The sequence below is a fragment of the Pelodiscus sinensis genome, chromosome 1 (genome assembly GCF_049634645.1).
Source record: "Pelodiscus sinensis isolate JC-2024 chromosome 1, ASM4963464v1, whole genome shotgun sequence".
Classification (NCBI taxonomy): Eukaryota; Metazoa; Chordata; order Testudines; family Trionychidae; genus Pelodiscus; species Pelodiscus sinensis.
Genome location: NC_134711.1, coordinates 51,521,033 through 51,538,404, shown reverse-complemented (window position 1 = coordinate 51,538,404; position 17,372 = coordinate 51,521,033). Strand labels below are relative to the sequence as shown.

The 17,372-nt window shown below is 45.8% G+C and overlaps 1 long non-coding RNA gene across 2 annotated transcripts in view; it reads left to right on the top strand.

The window, feature by feature from the left end:
* The first annotated feature begins 16,752 nt into the window (after positions 1–16,752).
* LOC102461070 (uncharacterized) overlaps positions 16,753–17,372 on the top strand; it is a 78,304-nt gene continuing 77,684 nt past the window's right edge. For both annotated transcript variants that reach the window (XR_012900740.1, XR_012900741.1), the window contains exon 1: positions 16,753–16,904. This is a non-coding gene — a long non-coding RNA (uncharacterized LOC102461070). The remainder of the gene's footprint in view (positions 16,905–17,372) is intronic.

Here is a 17,372-nt window from a genome sequence, read left to right as displayed (position 1 = left end):
CATAGGCTTCTATCCAATTGAATTTATGGGAACATATCCGTTTCATAGCTGCATTTTTTTAAAGAAAATTCTTTCTGAAAGCCAGATTGAAATGGTTTATAAGAAAAGAGTATAGGAGAGTAGTGGGGGAAATCAGGTGTTCCCCCACCCCCACTTCAGAGTTTCCTTAGTGTGCTTGCCTAGAGTGTGTGTGGTTTACTCCTCCTAGATTAAAAGGATCATGTGACTAGAAACCACTCAGGTTTTGTCCACACTAAGGCTATATCTACACTGCAGGGGTTTTTTCAGCTTTTTCTGATAGTTTTTTCAGAAGAGGCTTTTCTGACATTTGGCCCATCTACATGGGACCAAATGTCAGAAAAAAATCATCTTTCGGAACATCCCTTATTCCTCATAAAATGAGGAATGCAGGGATACCAAAAGAACGCACCCACTTTTTCGGAAACTTCCAAAAAAGCAGACATGTTCCCTGGACACGGCAGAGTTTTTCCAGGATACCTCTCGTATCCTAGAAAAACTCTGCAGTCTAGACATAGCCTGAAAGGAAGATCACTGCTGTCACAAACAATTTTCTGGAATTGGTTTAGCGAATTAATTAAAACTCACTAAATTGAACTCAGAGGGCACCCCTGCAAGCCTGTGGTGGTACTCCTATGAGGACTAAGGGAAGCTGATGGGAGCATTTGCTTCTGTCAGCTTCCCACTGTGAGGATGTTGCCAAGCTCAGCTTAAGATAAGCCAACTCCAGCTATTTATTCTATGCAGCTGGAGTTACGTACCAACACCACCACTATACAAATTGTTCCAGCACCTTTGTTTTGGGAGGGAAGGAAGGGCAAATGAAGATGTCCCCTGACACCATCATAATGTTCTTCTAGCTTCTTTCCTAAAAATGCAATTATTTGTGGAAACAGATCCCCCAGGCTCTGTAGCCTGCAGTCTGTGCTGTACTTACCTGCTCTGAAAGCTCAGCAGAAGCTAATGCTGGTTCCACCAACTGTAATTGCATTGATTTCCAGCAAAAACTCATGCAGTGTGGAAAGGCACATATGTTGAAAAAAGGTTATTTCGTAGCTTCATCGTCTCTTGCTGTTGGTGGATATCCTTGCTGAGATGTCCTGTCCCTGACATTCTGCTGTTTAGGAGCGTGGGGGGAAGAATATGTGGGGGTCATGGCGGGGGCAGAAGCCATGCTTGCTAGGACGCGGCTTGCTTTTGATCCTGTTCCCCTGTGTCACATTACTGGGTCTTGAGGAGAGCAGCCAGATCACTGATGCACCCGTAGCTGGGGGTGTTGGCCCCAAGAATGGTATAGAAGGGGCCATGTGAGGTATTGAATAGAAGCTTACTGTCTGCTGATCCTATGTACACTAGTCATATGATTGTATAATGTCTGTGTGTGTAGTTAGGAATCTGTGTAGATACTGAATATTTCTCTGCATGTGGTTGAGCAGTGGGCAGAGCTCGGCCTATGGACATGCTAATCAGTGAGGCCTTGTGGGACAATGGCACTCAATGGGCCAAGGACACACCTAAAGAATGAGTGGTGACTCATACCTAAATTCTACCAGCAGTGAACACAGGAATAAGCCAGGGACCAGGTGACCTGCTGTAGCCAAGAAGAGACCAGGAAGGAGGTATAAAGAGGCCATGTGGTGGTCTCCATCTTGGTTCTCAGCTCAGCACTTCATCCCAGAGGCAGTATTGCAGGGATCGAAGAGCTGGAAAGACCTGTGAACCCATCCTGATTCTAGGATGTGCAACAAGGACTTTTAAACCAGCAGCTGTAACATCTCTGCTACAGCCTGCATCGAGAACTGGGAGATTCGGTGCATGTAACGTACTATTCTTTAACAACCTTACTCTCATGCTTTTCTTTCTTGTAATAATAAACTTTTAGATGTTAGATGCTAAAGGATTGGCCCAGCGTGATTTGTGAGTAAGGTCCAGAGGGTAAATTGACCGGGGATCTGTGGCTGGTTTCTTGGAACCGGACAGAACTTGTTCGGGGTAGGTGGGATTGGGTGCTAGGACCCCCCACCTGTGTATGAGGCCTGGAGCCATCAGGGGCACGGATACTGCTGGGGTGTTGGAGGGGTTTTGCTCGTGATGCTTCAGGCAGGCTGCTGAAGCGCTCTGTGGGACTGGTTTGTGGCCTGTTTGGAGAGGTCACCAGTCTGGGGGCTGTAAGGAGCCCCGGATTTGAGCAATTCGCCCTGAGCGGACGCCCTCAGCTGTGCCCAGATACGGCCTGGTCTGTCACACCCTGATGCTAAGGGAGTGAAGGGAAAGTGCTTGCATCCAGTGCATGCCTCTCATGCACCAGCCAGGTGTGAGAGGCATGCAAGCATTTTTCCTACACTCCCTTAGCTTCTGGAGAACACGATTAAAAGCAAGCTGTGTCCTGGCATGCACAGCTGCTGCTCCCCACCCCCCAAGCTCCGGGGGCAGAGGGAGAAGAAAAGGGGAAAAAAATAAACATCAGGCCCGCCACAGTGGCCTGATCCTTACTTTTAAAAACTTTCCACAGATCCCCTGCAGTGACCTTGTGGACCCCCTGGGGTCCACGGACCACAAGTTGGGAGCTACTGATCTAGTCATTCAAAGGGGAGACTGGTAGATCAAAGGCCTGAGCTGTAGATAGAGCTGAACTTCCAGGCTTACTTTCTGGTTCTGAATCTGAGACAGCTAAGAAGGTCTAACTACAGTGCAAATCAAGCTATGGGCTTTGAAGGATTGATAGCTGCCAGAGACCAAGGCTAAAGCTAGGGTTTTAGCATGGCTGTAGAGTCTCTTACCAGGGGTGCCATTTATTGGGTGGTTAGAAGGGCTTGTAGCCCCCCTTGATGTTTGAATCCTTAAATTGAGATACTTAAACTTAATTTAATAAGGTATCTTTAGGGTCCATTGCAATAAATGTATCATTTATATATGTAACCCCTCCTGTTCACTAGCCCAGTGTGAGGTTATTCAGCATAGGGAAGCCGTGTGACTTCTTACACAACTATGGGAGGTTAGGCCTGAGGGTCCTTGGTGTGCTCTGCATTGTGTATTAATGGGTGTGCCCCTCAGACCAGACACACTCAGACAAACCACCAGGGACAGGCTTTATTCTGTAAAAAACAGAGAACAGGATCACAGTTCAGGAGTTCCTCCTCTCTGCATGCAGCTAGCATGCTGCTTCTAGCACAGTCCCTGCGGAGACCCTGCTGGGGGCAGAGATTGCAGCACACAACACAGCCCCCTTACAACATGTTCCAACTCCCACAGTAACGAAGCCCCACAACAACAAGTCCATGTTCTCCCTTTGTATCACTTAAACTCCTCTCAGAGTGCTCTATAGCTATTTTTGGTCCTACCTGTAAAAAAATATAGAACAGGATCACAGTTCAGCAGCCCCTCCTCTCTGCATGCACCCTGTATGCTGCTTCTAGTCAGTCCCTGCTCAGTTCCTGCTGGGGACAGAGCGCACATCCTAGCAGGAAGTTCTCCCAACATGCTGCAGTTTGTAGTCCACAACTTGTAGTTCCCAGGGCTGCTGTTGAAGCACACTGGACCTTGGGCTACATATATAATTATGAGTGCCATTTAAAAGACGTGGGGGGGGGGGGGGGGGGAGAGGTCTCTAGCTCCCTGAAGGGGGCTGAAGTTTGAACTCTTGAATTTCATACCTGAATTTTGTTTAAAGTGTATGCCTTAGCCCCCGAGGCAGCTTTTAAACACAACAGAGTTTGTACTGTTCCCATCTTTGCCTTTGGGGTAGGGAGTTTGTTTATAAATGGAGGGAAGTAGGGTGATTAAGATAACAAAAGGTTTGTCATTCACGTAATTAAAGGATTATTAGATGGTTATGAAAACTTTGCGAGGTACTCCACTAAAAAAAGATAGGAAACAAAGGGTAGGAATAAATAGTGATGCGTTTCAGGGGGTCTGTATTGAGACCAAGTGCTGTTCAACTGATTCATAAATGATCTTGAGAAAGGGGTAAATGATGAGGTGACAAAATTTGCAGATGATACACAATTATTACTTAAAAGAGTTAATTCCAAAGCTGTCTGCAAAGTATTACAAAGGAATCTCACATAATTGGGTGACTGGGCAACACAATGGTATATGGAATTCAATGTTGATAAATGCAAAGTAATGCACATGAAAAAATATCATATTGCCTCTGTAGAAAGTCATAGTATGCCCACATTTTGAATGCTGTATGCAGATCTGGGTCACCTCATCTAAAAAAAAAGATATATATTCGATTTGGAAAAGGTATAGAGAATGACTACAGAAATGATTAGGGGTAAGGAACAGCTTCCATATAAGGAGAGATTAAAAAGACTGGGAATTTTCATATTGGAAAATAAATGACTAAAAGGTTGGGGATATGTTAGAGGTCTAGAAGGTTATGAATGGTGTGGAAACACTGAATAAATAAATGTTGTTTGCTTCTTCACTAACAACACAAGGTTACCAATTAAATTGATAGGCAGCAGATTTAAAACAAACAAAAGACATTATTTCTTAATGGTCAACCTGTGAAACTCATTGCCAGGAGATAGTTGAAAGGCCCAAACTAGAACAGGGTTCCAATAAGAACAAAGTAAGTTTAAAAAGGATAGGTCCATCAATGACTACTAGTCAGGATGAGCAGGAATGGTGCCTTTAGCCTTTGCTTGCCAGAAGCTGGGAATGGATGACAGGAGATAGATCACTTGATGATTGCCTCTTCTGTTCATTCCTTTTGAAGCACCTGGCATTGGCCACTGTTGGAAGACTGGATACTGGGCCAGATGGACCATCAGTCTAACCCAGTATGGCTAGTCTGATGTTCTTATATAGAACCCAAATGTGTCTGCCCCCTGCTGTAACTCTCTAGACCCCAGTCCTCTTCCAGAGTTTAGATGGAGCCCAGGAGTCCTGACAGTGGCTCTTTCTCTTTACAGAGTTAGTAAGGAAGAATGCACATTAAAAATGTATGCCTAGCCAGTGTCCCTTAAGTGACATGTCACAAGATGACAGAACATGGAGTAGAATTAATAATTTTATAGGACCTAGATACAGTGCTCCTGTCAGCTAATTGCTAAGTTATGTGCCAAAAAATTAGAGTTTTCAAGTGCCTTAGTAGTTCCTGGAAAGGGGTGATGTGTGTGTGTATGTGGAGGGGAGGGAAGCAGACAGGTCCCTCTCCTCCCCTCAATTTGCTGCTTGGTTTGTACTAAGCATCCTCAGTTACATTCCAGAAGCTGTTCTAAGTCTGCCTTCCCATTTGCCCCACCTCATAGTGGCATGCACAAGTGCCCCCACCCTCTGCAATGTGCTTCTTCGAAAGAGCTGTGTGACAGCTTATAAGTGCTGGAATGTACACTGTTCATAGTCAGTTTGGAGAGAAAGTGGAGTTCAGACACTGGCCTGTTTGGGCAGGCTGGCTGGCTGATACTATCACAGTGTAGGCAGGAGCCTGTGCAGCTTTAACATTTCCCCAGTCAGGAGGGAATGACCTGCAGGTTTCCAGTGGAGAGGTGACAGCTTCGAGCTGGAAGCCTACATTGATTGACCTTATTGGACCCGGGTGGGGAATTACTGATGAAGTTGCCTCATGTCTGGTCTAGAAGAAGTGTGTTCATCTCAGACTTACCACAAAGAATTCTTTCCCAGGTGTTTGATTGGTGGGTTTTGCCAAAGTATTCATGGTCTGACTAATAGGTCAGATTTGCAGAGACCTTGGGGGTTTGCATGGACAAAACTGCCTTCCTTTGCAGCATGGGGCATGAGGTTAGCTGTCTCTAGTTACAGTCAGGCTTTGACTTCTTTAGCTGCACTGCCAGCAAGGGTGCCAGCTGTGCTGGGACTTCTGGAATGTGGGAACCTGTCTTCTAGGAACTGAACTGAGACCAATCCATTTTGCGTAGGTCAATGAACAGCTGTGAGATGAACTGACTGTCAGTCACTACAATGGTATGTCTGATTCAAAGTTATAAGTTAGGGCTGTAACTCCATGCTTGATGCACCCAAGGGTGTGTTTGGGTAGAACTGAGATCGGTGAAAGTAATGTGCTATAAAGCTTAGGCACAGCTGAGAAGATAAAATTTCAGTCTTTGTATTTTTTTTCATCTATACAGTGTAGTTTTTCCATACCACTTAAACCAGTTGTTTTGATTCTAAAATTAATTTTCCAAAGAAACACAGAGATGGAATAAATTAATATCCTTTTCATGCTTTTAATGTGCTGCTCAGGGTTTTTATGTTTCAATTTCTTCCCCTTTTATAGATATTTTCTTTCCTCTGATGCGGCTCTTTTACCTGGAAGACCAACCATCTAAAAATAAATTGCCAGACAAAATCTTTAATCTGGAGTTAAGGTTATAAATGAATGAAATTGGAAGACCTTAGAAGAATCTTGATGAATATTAAATAAATAAAAAACCTGAAATCTAGGAAACTCAAAATTGGAGTTGCATGGTAAAAATAGTGATTTTTAAAAAAGCCCAATGGAATGTGTGGTTTTGCTTCCAAAGTAAGGCAACAATGGTGAGATGGATTGAAGAAGGGGTTGGGAGCTAAGAGACCTGGAGTAAAATTCCAAAGTCACTAGTGATTTTAAGGGCCTTAGTGTTAGTGTGCTCAACTTGAGACACCTAGAAACAGTCTGATTTTCAGAACGTGCATTTCATATGCCTCCTGCAGGTGTCCCCTTTTAAGGTGTTTCAAATTGGGAACCCAAACCTTGCAGAACTGAAAATCAGTGTGGGATACATCCACCTAAGTCCAACATCTACGTGCCAGTGAGGTCCTCAGAACCCCTGCGCTGTGTAAATGCCTAAGGATACGTCTATACTGCATGGCTATTTTGGGATACCAGAGATATCCCAAAATAGCTACCCCGCATCTACACAAAATATTTTTCACAATTACAGGCGAGCTATTTCACCATCCCACTAAACCTCGTTGCACAAAGGTTAAGGGGTCGCTTGAAATAGCACACTACTTTGAAATTTGGTGCTGAGTAGAAATTTGTGTAGCGCAAATTGCATATCTTATTTCAAGTTTAAGGTGCTGTGTTAATCCATGGTCACCAACCCATTGATCGTGATTGACTTGTTGATCCTGGGGGCTCGACCAGTTGATCGCGAGGCTTTTGGGGGACCCCCTCGCTGCTTCCCACCCCCAAGATGAATGCCACACTGACACTACCTCCAGGGATAATGGAGGTAGCGTGGGCTTCCTGTGGCGTGGGGGGGTATTCTGCAGTTGTATGCCAGGTTCCAGAAGTGCGCGGTCTGCTCTTTCCTCCCCCAAACAGCCAGCACGGTACCTAAAATGCTGGTCCGTCGCGTGCTGGGTATTTTGTTTCCCTGCTGCCTTCCTGCACGTGGAGAAAGTAAGGGGGCGAGGGAGTGGGAGTCCGGGACTGCACCAGCTCCAACTGCTCAGGCAGCACATGCTGCCGCGGGAAGCGGAGGAGCAAGGTGTGCGCTGCCCGAGCAGTTGGAGCTGGCGCAGTCTAGGACTCCCCCTCCCCCCATGCAGGAAGGCAGCAGGCGCGCGACAGACCAGTGTTTCAGTTACCACACCGCTGTTTGGAGGATAGGGGAGCAGCCCGCACACTTCCTGGGCCTTGGTGCACAGCTGCAGGATCCCCAGGTACTTGCCCCTGTCCCCTTCCCCTGCCCAGACCCACAGAAGTACCCTGTCCCCTGCCCCAGCACCGACTGGCACCCTGCTCCCTGCCCCGGCACCCATTGACACCCTGCCCCAGCATCCACTGGCACTCTGTCCCCTGCCTTGGCACCCTCAAGCATCCTGTCCCCTGCCACAGCACCCTGTCCCCTGCTCCCACCAGCACAGGTGGGGCCACATTCGTGAGGTTTGAGAAGTTTGGAGGGGTTGTGTTTTTGTATCTCACTTGTGTGGCCCCGACTGACTTTTCTGTGCGCCAGTGACCTCTGACTCAAAACAGGTTCCCCGGCCCTTTCATAAATAAAGACAATGCTGAAATCTTTTGTGTTTGACATAATATTTTATTTAAAAATGAAGCCTGGCCATCAATCCCTCAATTGGGGCCAAACCCTCATCTGGCCACAGCATCATAACACTCCTGTACTCTCCACCCCAACCCCAAATCTGAGCCTATCATACACTGGAACCCCCTGTCCCGAGCCTCTCACATCCCCAAATTCCTGCACTCCCAAATCCTCAGTCTTCTGCCATAACAGTTTTGCACCATTCACACACTGCAAATCTGTGTCCTGAGGCCATCATCTCCCAACCTCCATGCCCTGAGCCCCTCACACACCCCAATCCAAACTCCTGCACTCTCACATCCACAAGCCTGTGGCTTGCTCAGCACCCCAGTGCTCCACCTGACCCCAACACTCTCCAGCTTGGAGCCCCCTCCCTGAGTCAGCATCCCCTTCTCCACATCCTCCTGCATCCAAATTCCCTCCCAGAGCTTGTACCTCTCACCTCTTCACACACCCAGATCCCTCATTCCCACCCCAGAGCCCGCATATCCTGTCTCAACCCAGTGAGGATACGGCTAGACTGCAGGAGATTTTCTGGCAAACACGAGGAATGGGGGGGTTTCCAAAAGAAGGGACAAATATGCTCACAACTTCTAGCTATGTTAATATCCTGAATCAATTCTCCCAACAGGCCATATTCATCATGAAATCCAAATAATTACTTTGATACAGTTGGTTCTTAGCGTAAACATTTACATTGTGCTTGTGACAGCCTAGATTAATATGGGTCTTTGTCCCTCTCTAGTGGCTGGTCCACATTAGAGTTAATGAGACTTACAGCTCCAACTATGCTAAAGGAAACCCGTCAGAGAGTGCCAGTGGGGTCAACCTAACCTACACATTTTGATATTTCTGTACGAATACATGAAACAATTATTCATGCAAATACATCAAATTTCAGCAATTGGACATGTCTAATGTGTGTACAATCTTCATTCTCATTTCTTTACCCCTTTCGAAAAAGGGGACAGGAATAAAAGCTTCTGCAGGCATTTATTCCAGCAGGATGTCTGCTAATGAATGTAAGAAACAGACTTTGTCTCCCATGCTCTCCCCTCTATCTCTTTCCCTCTCTGTTATCTTATGCTCTACTCTGTCTTCACTCTCCCTTTCCCCTCCATTTAACAGTGACTTCACTTGAAATGTTTCCACTTGCCTAGGAGTGAGTACTAGTGCAGTCAGTATTCCCCATTGCACAAACCAGTGAAATCTTTCAAAATAGTAGCAACATCTTCAGTGCAATCCTAGTAACTTCCTCCCTCCTTCTACTCTCTCGGTCCAGCATTAACCACAACTGAATTCATAGCTGTGACACAAGAACATAAGAAGGGTCATAATGGGTCAGACCAAAGGTCCATCTAGCCCAGTATCTTCCAACAGTGGCCAACGCCGGACGTCCCAGAGGGAGTGAACAGAACAGGTAATCATCATGTAATCCCTCTATTATCATCTATTTCCAGTCTCTTACAAACAGAAGTGACGGACACCATTCCTACCTATCCTGACATAGGGTATGTCTACACTACCACCCTAGTTCGAACTAGGGTGGTAATGTAGGCAACCGGAGTTGCAAATGAAGCCCGGGATTTGAATTTCCCGGGCTTCATTTGCATATTGCCGGGCGCCGCCATTTTTAAATGTCCGCTAGTGCGGACTCCGTGCCCCGCGGCTACACGCGGCAAGGACTAGGTAGTTTGGATTAGGCTTCCTATTCCGAACTACCGTTACTCCTCATGGAAGCCTAATCCGAACTACATAGTCCGTGCCGCATGTAGCCGCGGGGCACAAAGTCCGCATTAGTGGACAGCTCTTTTTTGAACCCTGTTAAAGTTCTGGTCTTCACAACATGCTCTGGCAAGGAGTTCCACTGGTTGACTGTACACTTCATGAAGAAAAACTTCCTTTTGTTTATTTTAAACCTGCTTCCTATTAATTTAATTTGGTGACCCCCTACTTCTGATGTTATGGGAACAAGTAAATAACTTTTCCTTATTCACTTTCTCCATACCTGTCATGATTTTATACACCTCGATCATACCACCCCTTAGTCTCCTCTTTTCTAAGATGGAAAGTCCCTCTTTTCTAGTCCTGAAAAGAATGGAGCCAAGGGCCAAAACACCCCTTTAAGCTGCCATGTAACATTTTGTAAGGACATCGGCAAGAACTTTTTCACATCTGTTGAAGTTTAGATTAATTAACTTAGTCCCCTAGCACTCCTGTGAAGTAGGTAAGTAATGTTTCTGTTTGGGAAAACTCAGGCAAGGGAGTTGCCAATGATTATACAAGAAATCTGAGGCCTAGTCAGGTCTCTAAGTTATGGTTGGATTTATACTTTACATGCTCTAGGTACAGTATCTTCAATGCCCTTCTTTCCCTTCCATGTGTCCTTGCCCAGATCCCCTTCTCCTGCATCCCCATGTGGGCCTGTGACCTCCCAGCAGTCCTGTGTGGCCTGCTCTGTTTCCCACCCTGGCTCCAAGAAGGCTGATGAGACTTCTCTCTTAAGGAAAAAATGCACCCATTACCATTATCTTCCTGCTGGCCGTTTGCCAGCACCTGCCAGACCAGGTAGCCTCACCAGGTCAGGCTGTTCCGGCATTACAATTGGCTTCTTGTGGGGGAAAGCAGAACTGCAGCACATTTTTAGTAGAAAAAAGAATTTTCCCTCCCTGGGACAACAATTTTGCACATGCTACAAATGTCACCTTTAAGAGGCACAACACGAGGCAAGCAGTGTGTGGGACTTCTTGGCAGGGGTGGGGCAGATCAGGAGGCTCCCCTCTTTCCAAGAACTGAGCAGTGTAACCAGCGGCAGCAGGTCAGCAAATTAGCCCCAAACACGACACCTTGAAACTGCTAAAACCTCCTAGGACTGACAGCTAAAAATAACCCAGTTGGGCTAGAAAATCACATACTTAGCAAATTGTCCCTAGAATGTCAGCACCCTTACGGCTAGTGTGCCTAACTGGAAATCTAGCTCTGGTCCTACCCACAAGATCCTTCTTGCTTCTCATTGCACTCATGTTCCCACATGAAACAAACTAGGTACCTGTTATGTGGTATATTTGATGGATTTTTGTATTGGTACAAGATATGTACATTGTATGAAACCATTTAAAATATGAGGCAGAATCATCAAGGCTTCCAGAATATTCCACCATGTCCATGGGAGGTGAGACAGGCATTATGTCTGAATTTCAACATTGATGATAATGTAAAATTTGCCTCTCCCATGCATAAATTTCTGCTAAAGAAGATACTGATGGTGATTTTCACATCTGTGGATTGATTTAGTCACACCAGGCTTTGGTCCGAAAAGAACTGAGATGGTAAGGTAACAGAGTGCCCATTTGAGAGAGGAGGGGCATTCCCTAAAGAATGTGAAAAGCCAGTAATCAACATAAATTTGTCCTAAAACCTCATCTTGCCAAGGAGAGTAAATCTGAAATCACTACATCACTACCTTAAGTAGGCAATGAAGGAATCATGCAGATACAGGTATATGCTACTTATGCCTATAATTGTTATTTCCACTAGGTGGCTGTCTGTCACCTCACAGGATTTAAGTACTGTAAAATAGTAGCTGTCATGCCTTGTAAGTATAACAGAGGCTATTCAAACAATGGGATAAATCTAATTACTTGTGATCCAGGTGGGAAAATCCAGAGGTTCACAGAAATACTGTTCTGCATAGTAGTAATTGCATTCTTAGCTACACAAAGCAAACCAAAACATTCCATAGTGACTGCATTTAATTTAAAACACAATGCTGTATTCCTGAGGTGAACAAACAAAGAAATTAGGCATTGAGAAACCTATTAGTCATCTTATACATCCTTCTGCAAATGCAGGTTTGTTCCTTGTAGAATGTTTTTGAAAGTTTTGTTCTGATTCAAATTACAATAAACATATCTAGAATAAGACTTCCCACTATTTTTCTTGTTCTTCCTAGGGAAGGTGCTTTCCTTGGGAAATCCATTTAGATTATTTTCTTGATATTCACTGAGAACTTTCTTTCACCTGAATTACTTAAAGGACTGTTACCCTTGACTTATCAAAAAATTAAAGAAAAATGCCTGCAAAGTACAGCTTGTTTGAAATAATGACTAAAAGGACCATTATACGATTGTATAGTGTGGTAGCTATGTCAGTACCAAGATATTTGAGAGACAAGGCAGGTGAAACAATACCTTTTTATTGGACCAACTTCTGTTGGTGAAAAAGAACTCTGTGTAGCTAGAAAGCTTGTCTTCTCACCAGAACAAATTGGTCCAATACAAGATATTACCTCACCCACATTGTCTTATTATAAGATTGCCTTTTTAGACTTGTTTCCCTACATGAATCAAATAATAGCAATCCTTTTAGTGAATATAAAATATTAGCAAATGTTTAGATTCTTGTAAATATTGCTATGTCTTAGGGAGCAAAGCCTCCCACAAATTATGTGTAAAGTTTTATGAAGCTAAATTGGAGCATAAACAATCCACTAAAAATCGGCTAATGACACCGCCACGTGCTTTATGAAAATTGACTTATGAATATAAATATACACAACTTGGAGATACTTTGGACAAAATGCCTCTTGTAACCTCTCAATGTTAATGATACAATTTGTTGGATCTGTACTTTCTATTTTGGTGCATGTATCATTCTTGTATGAGAAGTTAGAAATATGAACTATGAGACTATTTGTAGTTTTAAATGTACTACTAACAGCCATTACTAGCACTCCACCCCCCAAGTCTTAATGACTTGGTGATCCCCTTAACAGCTTGTGACCAGCTTTGTTTGTCCTTTAAGTCCAAAAGTGATTGGACTAGTATTACATGTGACCATACCACCTGGTACTGGGATTCCATTTTGACCCAGGAATTTTTTCACGGAAGGGGGACTGTAGAACAAAAGATTCCTGCCCTGGGGAAAAGACTATGTAAGTGAGGGGAAGCTATCAGCTCTTAGTCTTTGACTGGACTGGAAAACCCTGAAAAGAAAGAAAGGGCTGGGGATCTAGGTCAGAATAAAAAAGTTTCTATCTGAAGATTATGCCAAGGACAAGAACAGCTATTTAGAGTAAGAATCTGCTTGCAATAAGTTTTTTAGTGAATTAGAACTAGCCATGCATTTTCTTTTCATTCTAGGGGTACGTCTACACTACAGCGCTAGTTCGAACTAACTTAGTTCGAATTAGTTAATTCGAACTAAGCTAATTCGAACTAACGCGTCTAGAACTAAAAACTAGTTCGAATTAGCGTTTTGCTAATTCGAACTAGCAAGTCCACATTGAGTGGACTCTGAACAGGGCTTAAGGATGGCCGGAAGCAGTGCCGGCAGGGCATAAGAGGAGGACTTAGAGCATGGAGATGCTGTCTCAGGCTAGCTGAGGGCTGCGCTTAAAGGGTCCCGACCCCCACCCCGGACAGACAGTTCTAAGGGGTGCCCTGCTTGCAAAGAAGTTCTGGCTTGGAGTGCCCGGAGTACCCACACTGGGCACATCACACCACTCGGCCATCAGCCCGGCTGCACTTGCCGCAGGCTGCCATCTGGGGAGAGGGGGTAATTGGGGGGCTGCAGGAGAGCTTCCACCCCCAGAAGCCCGCAGAGCCAGCCCAGTCCTCCCCATCGGGGGCTCGTACCCCATTCCTCCCTCACCTCCTTCCACTTACCCTTCCCTAGCCCCCCTTCTTATTGATGTACAAAATAAAGATAACGTTTCTTCCATCATTAACTCTGTCTTTATTGAAAAAAACTGGGGGAGACTGGGAAAAGGAGGTGGGAGAGGGGAAGAGAAAGGCTGGGAGAAGGGAGGGCAACTAACATGATCAGGGGTTGGGAACAGGTCCCAGATGAAGAAAGGCTACAGAGACTGGGACTGTTCAGCTTAGAAAAGAGGAGACGGAGGGGGGAGAGGATAGAGGTCTCTAAAAGCAGGGGTTGGGTGGAGAGAGTGCATTCAGAAAAGTTCTTCCTGAGTTCCCATAAAGAAGGACTAGAGGACACCAAAGGAAAGGAATGGGTAGCAGGCTTCAAACTAGTAAGAGAAAGTTGTTCTTCTTCCCAAAGCAAATAGTTAACCTGCGGAACTCCTTGCTGCAGGAGGCTCTGAAGGCTACAACTAGAACAGAGTTTAAAGGGAAGTGAGATAAAGTCATGGAGGTTGGGTCCATGGAATGGTATTAGCCAGGGGGTAGGAGTGGTGTCCCTGCCCAAAGTTTGTGGAAGGCTGGAGAGGGATGGCACGAGACAAATGGCTTGGTCACTGTCTTCGGTCCATCCCCTCCAGGGTCCCTAGGGTTGGCCGCTGTCGGCAGACAGGCTCCTGGGCTAGATGGACCTTTGGTCTGACCCAGGACGGCCATTGTAAGCTCAGGGCTCAGGGTCGGGGGTCTCAGTGGACCCCCTTGATTTTCATGCACACCTGCTCCTGGGTGGCCAGGCTGGCAGCTATCCTGCCCTAGCCGGCCACTTTCCTGTGCCTAGTGCGGAGATCGTGGACGAGGTCCACGATGTCCGCACTAGCCCAGGAAGGTGCCCGCCTCTTGCGGTCCAGGGCAAGCTCCCGGGAGCCGCCAGCCTGGTCCCGGCAAGAGGGGGTGGGCTGGGGGGCATCGGGTGGGTGGCTCTGTGCCGTGCCAGGTGCAGGGTCTGCTAGCTGGGTGCTGGCAGGCTTGCACCTGGCACGGGCACCGTAGCCAGCCCGAGCCCCTTTAAGGGGTCCGGGGCAGGGAGGGGGGCATAGAGTTTCCCTGGTGTTGGCCAGAGTGGCCACCAGGGAAACCTGAGGAGGGCTAGCCTCCCACTAGTTCGAACTAAAGGGCTACACAGCCCTTAGTTCGAACTAGTTAGTTCGAACTAGGCGTTAGTCCTCGTAAAATGAGGTTTACCTAGTTCGAACTAAGCGCTCCGCTAGTTCGATTCAAATTCGAACTAGCGGAGCGCTAGTGTAGCACCTATTAAAGGGAGTTCGAACTAACGTCCGTTAGTTCGAACTAACTTTGTAGTGTAGACATACCCTAACATAGTAACTTACTTTGATCTGTCTGTTTTCACTTGCAACCACTTAAATCCTACTGTTTGTACTTAAGAAAAACACTTTTGTTTACTATCAGGCCCAGCATAAATAATTGTTACCTTTGGGGGAATGACCAGTGTGTGTATCTCTTTCATTGATTAAAAAGGATGAACAGCCTCATGAGCTTTCCTTGTGTAAAATTTTTACAGAGTAAGATGGATTTATTTGGAACAAAATACAGGACTATGTAGCACTTTAAAGACTAGCAAGATGGTTTATTAGATGATGAGCTTTCGTGGGCCAGATCCACTTCCTCAGATCAAATAGTGGAAGAAAATAGTCACAACCATATATACCAAAGGATACAATTAAAAAAAAAAGGAACACATATGAAAAGGACAAATCACATTTCAGAACAGAAGGAGGATGCGGGGGGCGGGAAGGGAGGTAAATATCTGTGAGTTAATGATATTAGAGGTGGGGAAAGGTAGATGTCTGTGAGCTAATGGTATTAGAGGTGATAATTGTAGAAGCTATATTTGTAATGGGTAAGGTAGTTGGTGTCTTTGTTGAGCCCCCCCCGCGGTGAGTGTAGAAGTTTAGCATGAATGACAGTTCCATCACCGACGGTGGATCTGCCCACCCGGAACTGGTGTGCCACTGATCGGTATCTGTTCAGGGTGGCCAGCTTCCATAGCGCGATGGCGACCCTCTTGTCGACAGGGATGGGTGCATGCAGCCGAGTGGTGGCTCTCTCTAGTGCAGGGGCAAGCCAGGCACATAGCTCTAGGAATGTCTGCATGCAGAAGTTCCGGAGCCATTGCTGGTAATCCCATTGCCCCAGGACCAGCCGGTCCCACCAGTCCGTACTGGTGTCCAGTCTCCACAGTGGCCTCTCTGTGGTGAGGGAGTCCAAAGCGACCTGCGCCTCCAGGTCCTGGAAGAGGAGGGCACCAGCCTGGAGCACCAGCTGCAGGCACTCCAAAATTGCCAGAAAGGGCCAGAGCAGGCACATGGCCACTGCTGGCTCCATGGTAGACAAAACAAGCAAGATGAAAAAAAAACCAGGCAAAGGCACTAAAAGGCAAAAGGCGGTGGTGTCCAAAAAGGCAGAGGGCAACCACCAAAACTGCTACCACTGTCAATCTCTGCACGAGGTCCTATAGCACGCAGCAGGAGAGAAACGGCTGTCCGGGGAGATCCCTTTAAGCACATATCTCAAAGGAGCTCCAGCCCCCGCCCCCGGAAAGGGCTGGTGCCCTTTTGCCCTCTTCAAAATATTCCGGGATTCTGCTTTTGCGCAAAAGCGTCTCGCCAATGTAGACGCGCTTTTGCGCAAAAGCGCATTGTTGTTACGATAACTCCGGGACCAATCTAGACGCTCTTTTGCGGAAATACTTTTAACAGAAAAACTTTTCCGTTAAAAGTATTTCCACAAAATCATGCCAGTCTAGACGTAGCTTGTGTGTTACAAAAGCTTCAGGGGGGCAGCCGAGTTAGTCTGTAACTGGAATCTGTCCACAAGCAGAAAGGAGAGATAAGAGATGGGGTTAAAAGTGTAATAGGATATGGTGGGAGTTTAATATAGGAGCTTACACTGGAAGGCTGCCTGGCTCCTCTCTCAAGCCAAAGTCAAGCAACCAGTCAGGAGGTGCAAGACAAAATTCACAGGGGCTATACTTATTTTCACTCCTGTCAGACTCTGCAGCCATCTTGGGCTCTGTCTATCCAGAATCCATTGCATATGTCTTCCCTCACCCTGAAAACCAGAAGTGGGGGGGAGGGGGAGCTGGTATTGGTCCTGCTCTTAGCTGTGCAGCTTGACTGCAAAGTAGGAGCAGTCTGCTGCTGAGGAAGCCATGGCTGTGCCACTGGTAAGTGTCTGTGTATTTGAAGCTTTAAGGGGTAATGTGATAAAAGTTGAGAAAATGTCTCTGTTAGGTTTATGAGTAGGCTATTAAGCTAACTTTTGCATATGTCTATGTGTGTTTGGATTGGGGGATTCAACCAAAAATTGTAACTCAAAGGGAGGGACTCAGCTCAAAAAGTTTGCCAATGGCTGTACTAAATTAATAATGTTACAGGGCACTGGAATTCATTTTGCCTCACAGTTATATCTCTCTGTATTATGCTAAGTAACTTTGCTCCTTTGTTTACTTTGTTCAAAAAATTGCCAAACAGTGCACTCCTTTAGACAAATTAGACACGTCTTGGTTTTTTAATCTTTCTTCCACTTATGGATAATTTCTGTTGCTCTTCTCTGATCTCCCTCCAATTTGTTAAGTCTTTCACTCAATATTCTTGTCACCTAAAAGTGAAAGCATTACTTCAGGTGCATTCTG